Source organism: Mandrillus leucophaeus, unplaced genomic scaffold (assembly GCF_000951045.1).
Source record: "Mandrillus leucophaeus isolate KB7577 unplaced genomic scaffold, Mleu.le_1.0 Scaffold284, whole genome shotgun sequence".
Taxonomy (NCBI): Eukaryota; Metazoa; Chordata; class Mammalia; order Primates; family Cercopithecidae; genus Mandrillus; species Mandrillus leucophaeus.
The window spans coordinates 2,641,529-2,653,822 of record NW_012102965.1 but is presented as its reverse complement, the minus strand read 5'-3'; the positions used below and the strand labels follow the sequence as shown (position 1 = coordinate 2,653,822).

Genomic DNA, 12,294 nt, shown 5'->3' with positions numbered 1-12,294 from the left:
GCCCAGCTCATTTTTGTATTATTAGTGCAGACGGGGTTTCACCATGTTGGCCAGGCTGGTCTCAAACTCCTGAGCTCAGGTGATCTGCCTACCTTGGCCTCCAAAAGTGTTGGGATTATAGGCGTGAGCCCCCAAACCCAACCTACTGCCAAATTTAATTTAAAAAATTAAATATTGTGACTATATCAATATAGAAGCAATGACAATTTTAAATATGTCTTAAAACCTAGACACTCCCTTCTCCGAACACCATTGCCTTGATTAAGAAAGTTTGCCAATGCAACCAGCATAGAAATAGATAAATGGGGAGATAAAAAGTCTGCTGTGTGATTTCATGGGTCTATACATGTCCAAATCTACTAACTGTACATGTTAAACACATGAAGTTTATTGGATGTCAATTATACTTCAATAAAACTGTTTCAATAAAACAGTGAAAATGTATTGAGCATCATACAAAACAGTTTCACATATGGTGTAATACTTTTCATAATTACCCTATGGATTTGTTATTTTATTCCCATCTTATAGATGCAGAACTAACACGCTCAAGGTGGCAAGAGCACAGCATGATTTGATTCATTTAGGTGTGCTTGCTTTAACATCACATATAGTACTTCCGTGTGTTAAGAAATACATGCTAGATGAATTAGCAATCAACAGATAAAAAACTTACTGAGTATTCTTGAGAGGCAGAATAAATATATAAACATGCAGGGGCTTCTCAATCAAAATAACAGACTTATTAGTTTGTATGTACAAGGTAAATAAGTACAATTAAGGAGAGGCATAACAAAATGAAATGATTTCATAATTGGAATAAAACCTAAGGCGAAACTGACCATTTAATCTTATAAGGAAAAACAAACTGCTGAACCGCTAAAGCTGGCAAATACTAGCTGGGTAGTTCAGGCTGGTTTACCTGGAAAATCGCAGAGACACAAGCCACTGCTTAATAGGCAGAGCTGATAGTGTATGTATGACTCTGAGCAAGCTTAAACACTAAATAGCATATGTTAGATAAGAGACAGGGTTTTTATATAACCGAGAAATGGTATAGTTGTGATCTCTTAATTATTTTGAGGTGTTCAACAGGTTAGAGACATGAGCCTTAGGTGGCTTTTATTTTTCACTGTCAACTTGAGCGAGTATAAGAAAGCCATTTGGAAATGGCCTGGTGTTATTTTGCATCTTCTACTTAATTCAAGTTAGTACTTATCAACTAGAAAAAAAGACCCTGGTAAATCAGAATGGACTGGGAATGAAAAGCCACAGGTTCAAGTCCCATCTCTTAAGACTGGCAAGCTGTCTGACCTTAAATTTACTCTCTATATAGCATCCAAAGGCTTCTTTCTAAAATGTAAATCAAATCCCCTGTTGCTTTGCTTAAAACCTTTCAAAGGTTCCCTACTGTACTACACTTAGCATTAAATTCAAACTCTACAAGGCCCTGCATGACCTGGCTCCTTCCTATTCTCCAACCTCACCTCTTCCCCCTTCAACTCAGTACACTGTACATCAAGAGCCAATTCTTTCAGTTCCACAAATGTGCCCTTGGTACAAGGTGATCCTTAGGCATGGGAAAATTCTTTCTTCACTTTTCAGATAGCTCTTTTTTAAGCCTTCAGGTTTTGCCTGAAATTCCACCTTCTCAGAGATCCTCCCCTGACCACTCTTGATTCTTATCCTCTCTTATAGTACTTGGTATTTTCCTTCATAGCAAAAACTGGTAATGTCCTGTGTAATCTTTACGTAGCTATGTGTTTAGTATCTCTTACATAGGGAACCTTAAGCTCCATGGGGAAGGAAGTATACAGATTTACAACTAGAGAAGAAGAACAAACTTCCAGCTGGCTTTGATCAAGTTTATACAAAAAAAAAGGGAAAAGGGGAGCATCCTCACTCCTACTGACTTAGAATATATAAATCAGCACTATGAGACTATTATCAGTGGCCCAAGACTATATATATATATGGAATGTCCAAGTGGTACCAGGAAAAGGTTATTTAGATGAACATATGGAGAAAATTTAATGTCAGTCTTTTAAAAACAGAGCCATCACAGGTAGCTCACTGTGACCACTGATAAGCAAGGGCAAGAGGAAGTGTTTTCTCATTTCAAGTATTCTCATTACAAGCATTTCAGGTATTTACTATTTCAAGTATTAATTATCAGAGCAACCATGAAATCTCTTCCTCTGAAGCCCTTACAAGCAGGAATGATGCCTAATAATTTAAGATTATTTGGATAGAGCCCAGTAGACTATCAGTGGGCCAGTGGAAGGTGAATTTGGTCCTAAAAATTTTGCCTTTCAATTTTGCTGCAGACTGTGTAGTGGGAATCTTTCTATTTGGCTGTCAGTTTGGGACATTCCTCCTCCAACCAACTCTAAGGCACAGGATCTTAATAGTTTCTGTTCCATAAAAGCTTTGGTAGCCTGGAGAAGACAGAATCTTTGTAAAGCATACAAATAAAACATTTAAGATGTCAAAAGAAACCTATTATAAAGAATAGTTTCCAAAATATTACAAATGTAAGTGTATGGTAATATATGTGCTTCCTATTAATGCATTAAGAAAAAGAAGGGTTATGGTAGGTCTCATACCTTCCATGATTTGGAAATCATGATGAGCATACATGATATTTCAAGACATATTCAACAACTGTTATGTGAGATGAAAACTGCCATGATTTCTTTGATGACAAAAATCCCTGGTATGAAATGTACACTGTGGATTGTTACCTTAATTTATGATTGAATTAGAGATCAATTAAAATAAAGATCTAATTTATTTAACATCCAAATGGATGAATCTCTTAATTCTATCTGTGAACTCCTTAGGAGGGTATGAGGTCTGTCTCTAAGGGACAGAATTAGAAATCTGCTTACAAAGGAGGTTTCACTGTAAGGACAGTCTCTGTGGTGATCACTACTAAGTCACATTTCTAAGCAGCTACATGTAGGTGGGGAAGGAAGATCTAGATAGTCATTATTTCCAAAGTCAATATGGTCTCTATTTTATATTAACAAAAATTTATATTAACAAAAGTTCACAGCAGCTCAAAAAAGTTCAAACTACTTTAAAAAATTAAAATATTGAAGGTCTATGATGCCTGGATGAAAAAACTGATAAGATATGGTGCTGCCAGCCCACTTCTCCTTCTTTAAACCTTTACCAACGAAAAATTCCTAGGGTGCCAAGCAGATGATAACAAGTAAAGAGGGAGATGAAATTTAGATAAAAATAACAGTAAGAGACCAGGTAGCATTCTAGATATTTTGTTTTTATATTTTTGAAATCTTGTAACAATTCATTTTATAAAGTCAATATAATTACTGTCATTTTACAAAGCAGAAAACTGAAGCTGAGACAGGTGAAGCAACGTACCTATGTCCACACAGTTATTATAACTAGAGGAGGCAAATTCTGACCAATGGATCTAGTAAGTCACCTTGCTTTTTCCCCCTCCTTCTTGCCTTATCAAATACTTATTGAGTCCTGGCTATGTGTAAGGCACAGTGCCGGGATCATGCCCTCTGCTTTTGGGTCTAGAACACTTTCTACTAAACCAAGGGAAGATTCTTGGCATGCAGCAGTGAGAACACAGATGAGGGTACCTGACAGAGAGGTGCTCTTAGATCCGACCTCCAGTGCCTACCACCATTCCAAGATGCTCTTGCCCAGAGCATCCCAATATTTAAGGCTCTCGAATACAGGTTCTATTTGATCTCTACACTATAAAATACTGACAAAGTAATATTATAAAATGGAAGGAAACAGGTCTTCTGACAAACTCTATTTCCTCCATCACCCTCTGTGTAAGGAATTCAACAAACTGACTGTTTCTTAAAGTTACTATGCTAATTCTACGCAAACCCCCACAATTTTGTAATAACCATTGGCTTATTTTTCTTTAGCCACAGCACACAAACTGTTGTCAGATATGCAGCTGAAAAAATATGCCTTCCCTGTTTCAGGCATTCTCACTTCCCATTTGTTGAGTCTCAAGACCCTCCAGCATATAGTATACTAAACTCTCCATGAATAATTCTAACAGATGGGCCCCAGATTCTCTGACCCCCAGACGTTTTCCTTCCAATTTCACTATCTACATCTAACTGGTTCTTATGTCATCAGCCTCTGCAGTCAAAACAAAACCAACCATGTCCTCCAAACTCCTTGCCTGCCCTCTTTAATGCTTAAGCTACCTCATCTATGGGAAAAAGATGGATTTTTGTTGGGTTGTGACTTCTGTTTTTCTCAACAATATTGTCCACCAGAGGTAGGGACACATAGAACATGCTCGTAATGGAAAGCTTATTGCCTCCCACCTCAAGGATATCTGGGCTTCCTGATGCCCAGCCCAACACCACTCAGAAAAACACATCAAGCTGTCTACCTCCCGTGCTTGCCAAATAGAAAATATAAGAGCTATCCTAAATACACAGAGACACAGACAAACGAAAACACACATACTTCCTCAACAGAACAGAACTGACTTAGCACCTCTCAGTAATGTTCTGTACAACAGCAAACACTCTGGAGGAGAAGAAAATAAATTAATATTCTGAGGGTTCCAAACAAAATTTCTGGCATCATACCTGATCCCACCTTCCCAATTCCCACCTCTCACTTACATCTTGAGTATCGTTTTGCCATATACTATTCTGCTATTCTGGAGGGGCCATATATTTCAGCGACCACTGGATACCCTTTATGCTGCTCCAGGGGTAGTAAGCATATTGAGCACTTGACCATGTACCAGGTAAGGCTTTTATCTACATTACCTCAGTTAATTACTACAACAACCCTATGAGAGATTTTAAGCAGGGGAGACAAAAGAGCTTTATGGAAAATGGAAGGAAGTGTAAGTTAGCCTGGAAGGAGGAGTACCTGGGACCAGACTATTAAGGTCATCTAAGAGTGAAAGGAAGGCAGTGGAAAGGGGCCACGACATAAACAAAATGGCTAGATGCAGGTTGAGCGGGATGGCAAGAACTAGAGAATCAATGTAGATCACTCTTCTTAGTTGCGTAGCTGAGACAAAGGGAAAGATTACTAATAACTTAGGATATAGGACTGTTTTTCATCGTTATCGCTATTTTTTTTGAGGTAAGTTTTATTATTCATCATTATTGCGCTTTTTTTTTTTTTATCTATGAGGTAGGTTTTACTTATTATCCAGGAAACCAAGGCATAGACAGGTTACTTTTTTTTTTTTTTTTGAGACGGAGTTTCACTCTTGTTGCCCAAGTTGGAGCGCAATGGCATGATCTCGGCTCACTGCAACCTCTGCTTCCTGCGTTCAAGTGATTCTCCTTCCTCAGCCTCCAGAGTAGCTGGGGTTACAGGAGCGTGCCACTACGCCTGGCTAATTTTTTGTATTTTTAGTAGAAATGGGGTTTCACCATGTTAGTCAGGCTGGTCTTGAACTCCTGATCTCAGGAGATCCGCCTACCTCGGTCTCCCAAAGTATTGGGATTACAGGCGTGAGCCACTGCACCTGGCCATTATTACCGTTTGTAAAGCTAAGGATATTCTGGTTCAGAAAGGTGGGGAGTGACTTAAACCCTGAGCCCCCAATGGGACCTAGGCCATGTTGCTCAGTGACCTGCCACCACACTGATCATGCCAGTTAAGGCCCATTGCAAAAGTTAAACCAATGACAGTTGACCAAGCCTGTTCCTGGGGGCAACTCAATGATCCTTTCCTATCTCCTTGTTGTTATTTTAGTTTAAGACTAAGGTTAAGGAGCAGACATCCTCAAATCCCTGATTCTGTTCTGAGCTCATAGCTCTTTGTGTCCATTCTAGGTTGATTATATACTGCAAAAATAACCAGTCCATTCTGTCCTTGATTCAGCCTGGTCATGGGCTCAGGGAACCTAGAATAAACTTCTGGGATAATCCAAAACCAGTGGGGTTCCACCACTCTCCCTTCTTCCTACCTAGTAGACCATTCCCAGAGGACCCAAAGGTCCAGGTGATCTTCAAGCATTTATAAAAGAAATAACAGAAAATTAACAAAAATGTAGTTCTCAAGCCTAGGTGATCATCACAATTTTTAGAACCCACAGATTACCAAGCCAACATTCTGATTCACTATGTCTGCATGGTGGCTGAAGAATAGTTTTGTTGGTTTGTATTTTGTCTTTTTTTTTTTTTTTTTTTTTTTTTTTTGCAAAGCACCCCAGGTGACTCTGATGTTCAGTTTGGTTTGGGGCAACTAATCCAAGACATTAATCTCCATTTTCCCATCTGTTTGCTTCACTTCTTTCTCTGTCTTTGGCATGTAAACATTTTTAAGTTTCTCTAACTTAAAAAAAAAAAAATAACGATGAAAAACATTCCTATACCTAAGTTATCAGTAACCCTTCCCCTTGTCTCAGCTATGCAACTAAGAAGAGTGGTCTACACCGATTCTCTAGTTCTTGCCATCCCACTCAACCTGCATTTAGCCATTTTGTTTATGCCATGGCCCCCTTCCACTGCCTTCCTTTCACTCTTTGATGACCTTAATAGTCTGGTCCCAGGTACTCCTTCTTCCAGGCTAACTACACTTCCTTCCATTTTCCATAAAGCTCTTTTGTCTCCCCTGCTTAAAATCTCTCAGTTGGTTGCCTTCAGGGTAAAAAACAGATAAAACACAACCAAACCCAAACAAAACACCTCAGACTAATATAAACGACCCATTAAAATTTGACTTAGCACTACTCTTATTTTCTGATACTCAACTCCCTCCTAAACAATGATCCATTCTGCATGCACATTTTATAGATTCCAAAATGCATGCTTGCCACAAGCACATCACCTGGATAATTCTTACCACATTTAAAAGACCCAGCTCAGAGCTCACAACCTGGGTCAAGTGCCCAGGGTTCACCTTCATCATCACAGCACTTAGTATTTTATCGTAATTGAACTTGTCTGTTGATTTTTCTCCTCCTCTCCCCTCTCACCAATACACTTCACTATCTTGGTATCTGGCATCGTAACCACCACATGCTTGTCACTTGAGAGAAGCTCTTTATGAGGGAGAGCCAGGAAGGAGTCAGAACTTATTCTGGGTCTCAAGATTAGGTAACTAGTAAAATGAAGCTGCTGTTAACTGACATATGGAACATGGGCCAAGGAGGAAGTTTGGGTGGGTAGAGAGACTATTTATAGGTATGGTTTTATATACAAAGAGTTTCAAGTGTCAGTAGGCAGAATACAGTGATGGAATACATCTCTTCATCTTAAGCAGTCTATCTCAGGGAGGCCATTGACTAGGAGTCAGGACACATAATGTTAAGCCATGTCAATACCAACAATTGCTCATTGACTTTAGGTAGATCAGAACTTCTCACCTGTAAAATGAAGCTTATAATGGCCCTTGGTGTCTGGTAAGAATAAAATGAAAGTATAAAATGGTTTATGAGGTACTAAGCAGCAATGGACTGATTGTTTTGTATATATTGTGTGTCTGGGCTCATCATAGATGGTTTCACGTGACTCCAGAATACCATTATTCATTTGTATAGTCTGCGTCACTCCATATCATGGGACATTTATGTGTGTTGATATGCTACTTAGCTAAGGAAACCACTGCCAACTAACAGCAAATCACAATCACAATCCTTTCTTCATCGAAGTCCTTCAAGAGTCTTGGTTATTCCATTACACAGAAGAGAAAACAAAAGCACAACAAAAACCCTAGTGGCTTTCGTTGTTTCTTTCAGTAAGAATTTACCGTGTACCTGCTATGGGCAAGGCACTGGACTGGGCACTTGGCATACAATAATAAATGAAAAGAAGCACAAAGTCAAGTAGGTGTCTAACTTAAAAAAATCAAAAATCTGTAGTAAGAATGTGCCATAGAGTAAAGTCATAAAGGGTCATAACTGAGCCAATACAACCCTGGAAGGCCACCCCAGCTTCCAAGCAGTCCTGGGGTTGGCAGAGGCCTTTGCTGACACTGTGTAGAAGCCCTGCTCTCTCCCACTCTCGATTCTCCTTTCCTCCCTTTCCCCATAGGCTGCCAAGGTCCATCTCAGAGTCTGCTTCCTCAGAAAGCCAACCTGCTACAACAAACAAGAAATTCTTATCTAGAAGGGTGAGGGAAGGTGACAAGGAAGTTGGGTCCTTAGGAATAAGCAATGTTTTACATGTCAGAGGCGGCTGGCAGTGTGCTGCAGGATGAAACAATAATGTGATCAAAAGTAGGGAGCGGTGATGGAGGTGGGTGATGTTGAAGAAATGAAAGGGATTTCCTGAGGTTAGAGCCTGGAGGACTTAAGGAAAAGGAGCAGAAGATGGGGGTGCAGGGTCTCCAACGTGAGCTTAGATGTAAAGGGAGCCATCAGAGGTTTTTGAGAAATGCAGTTACAGAGGAGATTTTTCAGAATACTCAGTGAGTGTTTAGGATGTGTGGAAAAAGAGGGAAGAGAAGCAGGGAAACCTTCTGGTGGTGGTGGTGCTGGGGTTCTACATTAATTATTCTTCTAGAAAAGCAATGAGAATCCAAATTTACCACAGTAGCAGGGGAAAAAGAAAGGGGATTCAAGACTGATTTTTAGACTACAGAATCTGAGCCAAATTTCTCTTTCGATGAATAGAGGACAATGAGACCTGTGTTACAAGTCAATGTACCAATCAAGAGCCACTCATAGGCAGATGCCCAGCTGGTGTCTAGACCAAACAAGAGCAACACACAGGCAGATGCACAGCTGGGTATCTAGGCCTAACAAGAAGAGCAATGCACAAGCAGGTGCCCAGCAGGGTGTCTAGACCAAACAAGAGCAACCTATAGGCAAATGTCCAGCCAGGTGTCTAGACCAAACAAGAGCAACCTATAGGCGGGTGTCCAGCCAGGTGTCTAGACCACAAAAAGAAAAGCAACACACAGGCAGATGTCCAGCCAGATGTCTAGACGAAATAAGAAGAACAATACATAGGCAGATGTCCACTCAGCTGTCTAGACCAAATAAGAAGAGCACCACATAGGCAGATGTCCAGCCAGATGTCTAGACCAAACAAGAGCAACCCACAGGCAGGTGTCCAGCCAAGTGTCTAGACAAATGAGAGCAACACACAGGAAGATGCCCAGCCAGGTGTCTAGACCAAGCAAGAAAAGCAATCCATAGACAGATGCCCAGCTGGTGTCTAGACTAAACAAGAGCAACATACAGGCAGATGCCCAGCCAGGTGCCTAGATTAAACAAGCACAATGCACAGGGAGATGCCCCGCCAGGGGTCTAGTACTTAGTGAACACTTGACAAATATTCACTTATTTATTTATACCCTTACTTGGACAATGACTCGTGTTAGGTCAAAATGGATAAAACCCAGAGAAGTACTGAGTGGAAAATGGTGAGGAAAAATTCCCAGAATGAAGGTAATACTGAATATGACAGGGAACTCAGACTGGGGAGCAAATTCAGAGGAAAGTTTGTTTTGTGTACCTACAGGAAAATCACAGAGAGATGTGTGTCCTGAAGGTGGTTATTCAATAAATAAACTCAGAAATAGACCAGGTCTTGAGCTAGAGATTGTGAATTCACCAGCACATGGCAGGAGCTGGGAAGCTGGCTAAACTTAGTCAGGAAGATAATGATTAGTGAGGTGAGGAGGATGGTAAGAGAGAATATACGGAGACATCTACTCTGAGCAACAGAATAAAGAAAAATGAGCCCCAGAAGAAAAATAAGGATTAAACAGAGACATAAGAGGATAAATAGCAGAACATAATTTTATAGAAACCAAAGGAGAAGAGTTTCAAAAAAGAGGTTTACATGTCAACTACTACAAAATAGTCAAGTAAAATTGTAGAGGAGTCACTTGAAACCCTTCCAGGGAGCAAAGATATCCTGCCTTTTAAATACGTAGCCATACCTTGGAGATACTGCAGCTCAGTTCTAGACCCCTGGAATAAAGTGAGTAAGGCAATAAAGTCAGTCACACGAAGTTTTTGGTTTCCCAGTGCATATAAAAGTTATTTTTACCCTACACTATAGTCTATTAAGTGTGCAAAAGCATGATGTCTTAAAAACATTGTCATACCTTAATTTAAAAATATTTTATTGCTAAAAAATGCTAATGATCATTTGAGCCTTGAGCAAATTATAGTCTTTTTGCTGGTGGATGGTCTTGCCTTGATGTTGGTGGCTGCCGACTGATCAGGATGGTGGTAGCTGAAGGTTGGGGTGGCTGTGGGAATTTCTTAAAATAAGACAACAATAAAGTTTGCTACACAAATTGACTTCCTTTCACAAAAGATTTCTCTGTAGCATGTGATACTATATGACAGCATTTTACCTACGGTAGAACTCCTTTAAAAAACTGGAGCCAATCCTCTCAAACCCTGCTGCTGTTTCATCAGCTAAATTCATGTAATATTCTAAGTCCTTTGTTGCCATTTCAACAATGTTCACAACATCTTCACTAGGAGTACATTCCATCTCAAGAAACTATTTTCATTGCTCATTCATAACAAGCAACTCCTCATCTGTCTAGGTTTTATCATGAGATTATACCAATTGAGGCATATCTTCAGACTCTACTTCTAATTCTAGTTTTCCTGGTATTTCTACCACATTTGCAGTGACTTCCTCCACTGAAATCTTGCCCCTGAAAGTCATCCATGAATGTTAGAATCAACTTCTTCCAAACTCCTATTAGTGTTGATATTTTGATCTCCTTCCATGAATCCCAAATGTTCTTAATAGCATCTAGAATGGTGAATCATTTCCAGAAGGTTTAAATTTACTTTGCCCTGATCCATCAGAGGAATCACTATCTATGAAAGCTATAACCTTATGAAATGTATTTCTTAAACAATTAGACTTGAAAATAAAAATCACTCCTTGATCCATGGGCTACAGACTGGACATTGTACTAGCAGTCATAAATACAACATTAATCTCTTGGTACATCTCCATCAGGGCTCTTAGGTGACTGGGTGCACTGTCAATGGGTAGTAATATTTAGAAGGGAGTCTTTTTTTTTTGTTTTGTTTTTTGAGGAGTGGGGCTCCATACTATAACCTTATGAAATGTACTTCTTAAACAATTAGACTTGAAAGTAAAAATCACTCCTTGATCCATGGGCTGCAGACTGGATATTGTACTAGCAGTCATAAAAACATTAATCTCTTGGTACATCTCCATCAGAGCTCTTGGGTGACTGGGTGTACTGTCAATGGGTAGTAATATTTAGAAAGGAGTCTTTTTTTTTTTTTTTTTGAGGAGTGGGGCTCCATAGTGGGCTTAAAATATTCAGTAAAACATGCTGTAAACAGATACTTCCAGGTTTTTTGAAAAAAGGGAGATAATTAATTATAAGCAGAAAGCCAAACAAATGCATGTGACTCATTTTCCCTGAAAACATCTGAGTATTGTTCTATATACTACTACCTAGACTTGTGCTTCAATGACGTAGGTATTTTCCTTACATACACATTATAAAATTTAGCAACAAGGGCTGGACGCGGTGGCTCACGCCTGTAATCCCAACACTTTGGGAGGCCGAGGTGGGCGGATCACAAGGTCAGGAGATCGAGACCATGGTGAAAACCCGTCTCTACTAAAAATACAAAAAATTAGCTGGGCGTGGGGGCGGGCGCCTGTAGTCCCAGCTACTCAGGAGGTTGAGGCAGGAGAATGGCATGAACCCAGGAGGCCGAGCTTGCAGTGAGCTGAGATCGCGCCACTGCACTCCAGCCAGGGGGACAGAGCAAGACTCCATCTCCAAAAAAAAAAAAAAAATTTAGCAACAAGGATAAGTAACCACCAACATTAATTCAATTCAATAAACATTATACAAGCACCTATAGAGTGAAGACCGAACAAGATGTAACCATGAGGATATAAAGATAGATAAATGCTTCTGTGATCTCATAGTATGATAGAAAAGGCAATTGCACACAAAAATGGTATTGATATATGGACTCCTATTAAAAAAACTTCTATTATAGAGATACTTTGTATTAAGATAATATAACTTTCATTTGAATTATGCTTTTATGGTTCATGATATGGTTTGGCTCTGCGTCCCCCCACCCAAATCTCATCTTGAATTGTAATCCTCACATGTTAGGGAGAAACCTGGTGTGAGGTAATTGGATCATGGGGGCAGTTTCCCCCATGCTATTCTCATGATAGCGAGTTCTCACTAAATCTGATGCATTAAAAGTGTTTGGCAGTTCCCCCACCCCAACCCCCTCCTGTTGCCATGTAAGACATGCCTTGCTTGCCCTTTGCCTTCCAACATGATTACAAGTTTCCCAAGGCCTCCACAGCTACGAGGAAATAT

General features: G+C 39.8%; 1 protein-coding gene across 2 annotated transcripts in view; it reads right to left on the bottom strand.

Annotated features, from left to right (window-relative positions):
- Positions 1-12,294, bottom strand: part of CACHD1 (cache domain containing 1) — a 228,708-nt gene that overhangs the window by 70,100 nt on the left and 146,314 nt on the right. Inside the window, exon 4 of one of the 2 annotated variants that reach the window (XM_011985474.1) lies at positions 9,877-9,907. The exons of the other annotated variant lie outside the window; for it this stretch is intronic. The gene's annotated coding sequence lies outside the window, so the exon portion shown is untranslated. The remainder of the gene's footprint in view (positions 1-9,876; positions 9,908-12,294) is intronic. 2 annotated transcript variants of the gene reach the window in all.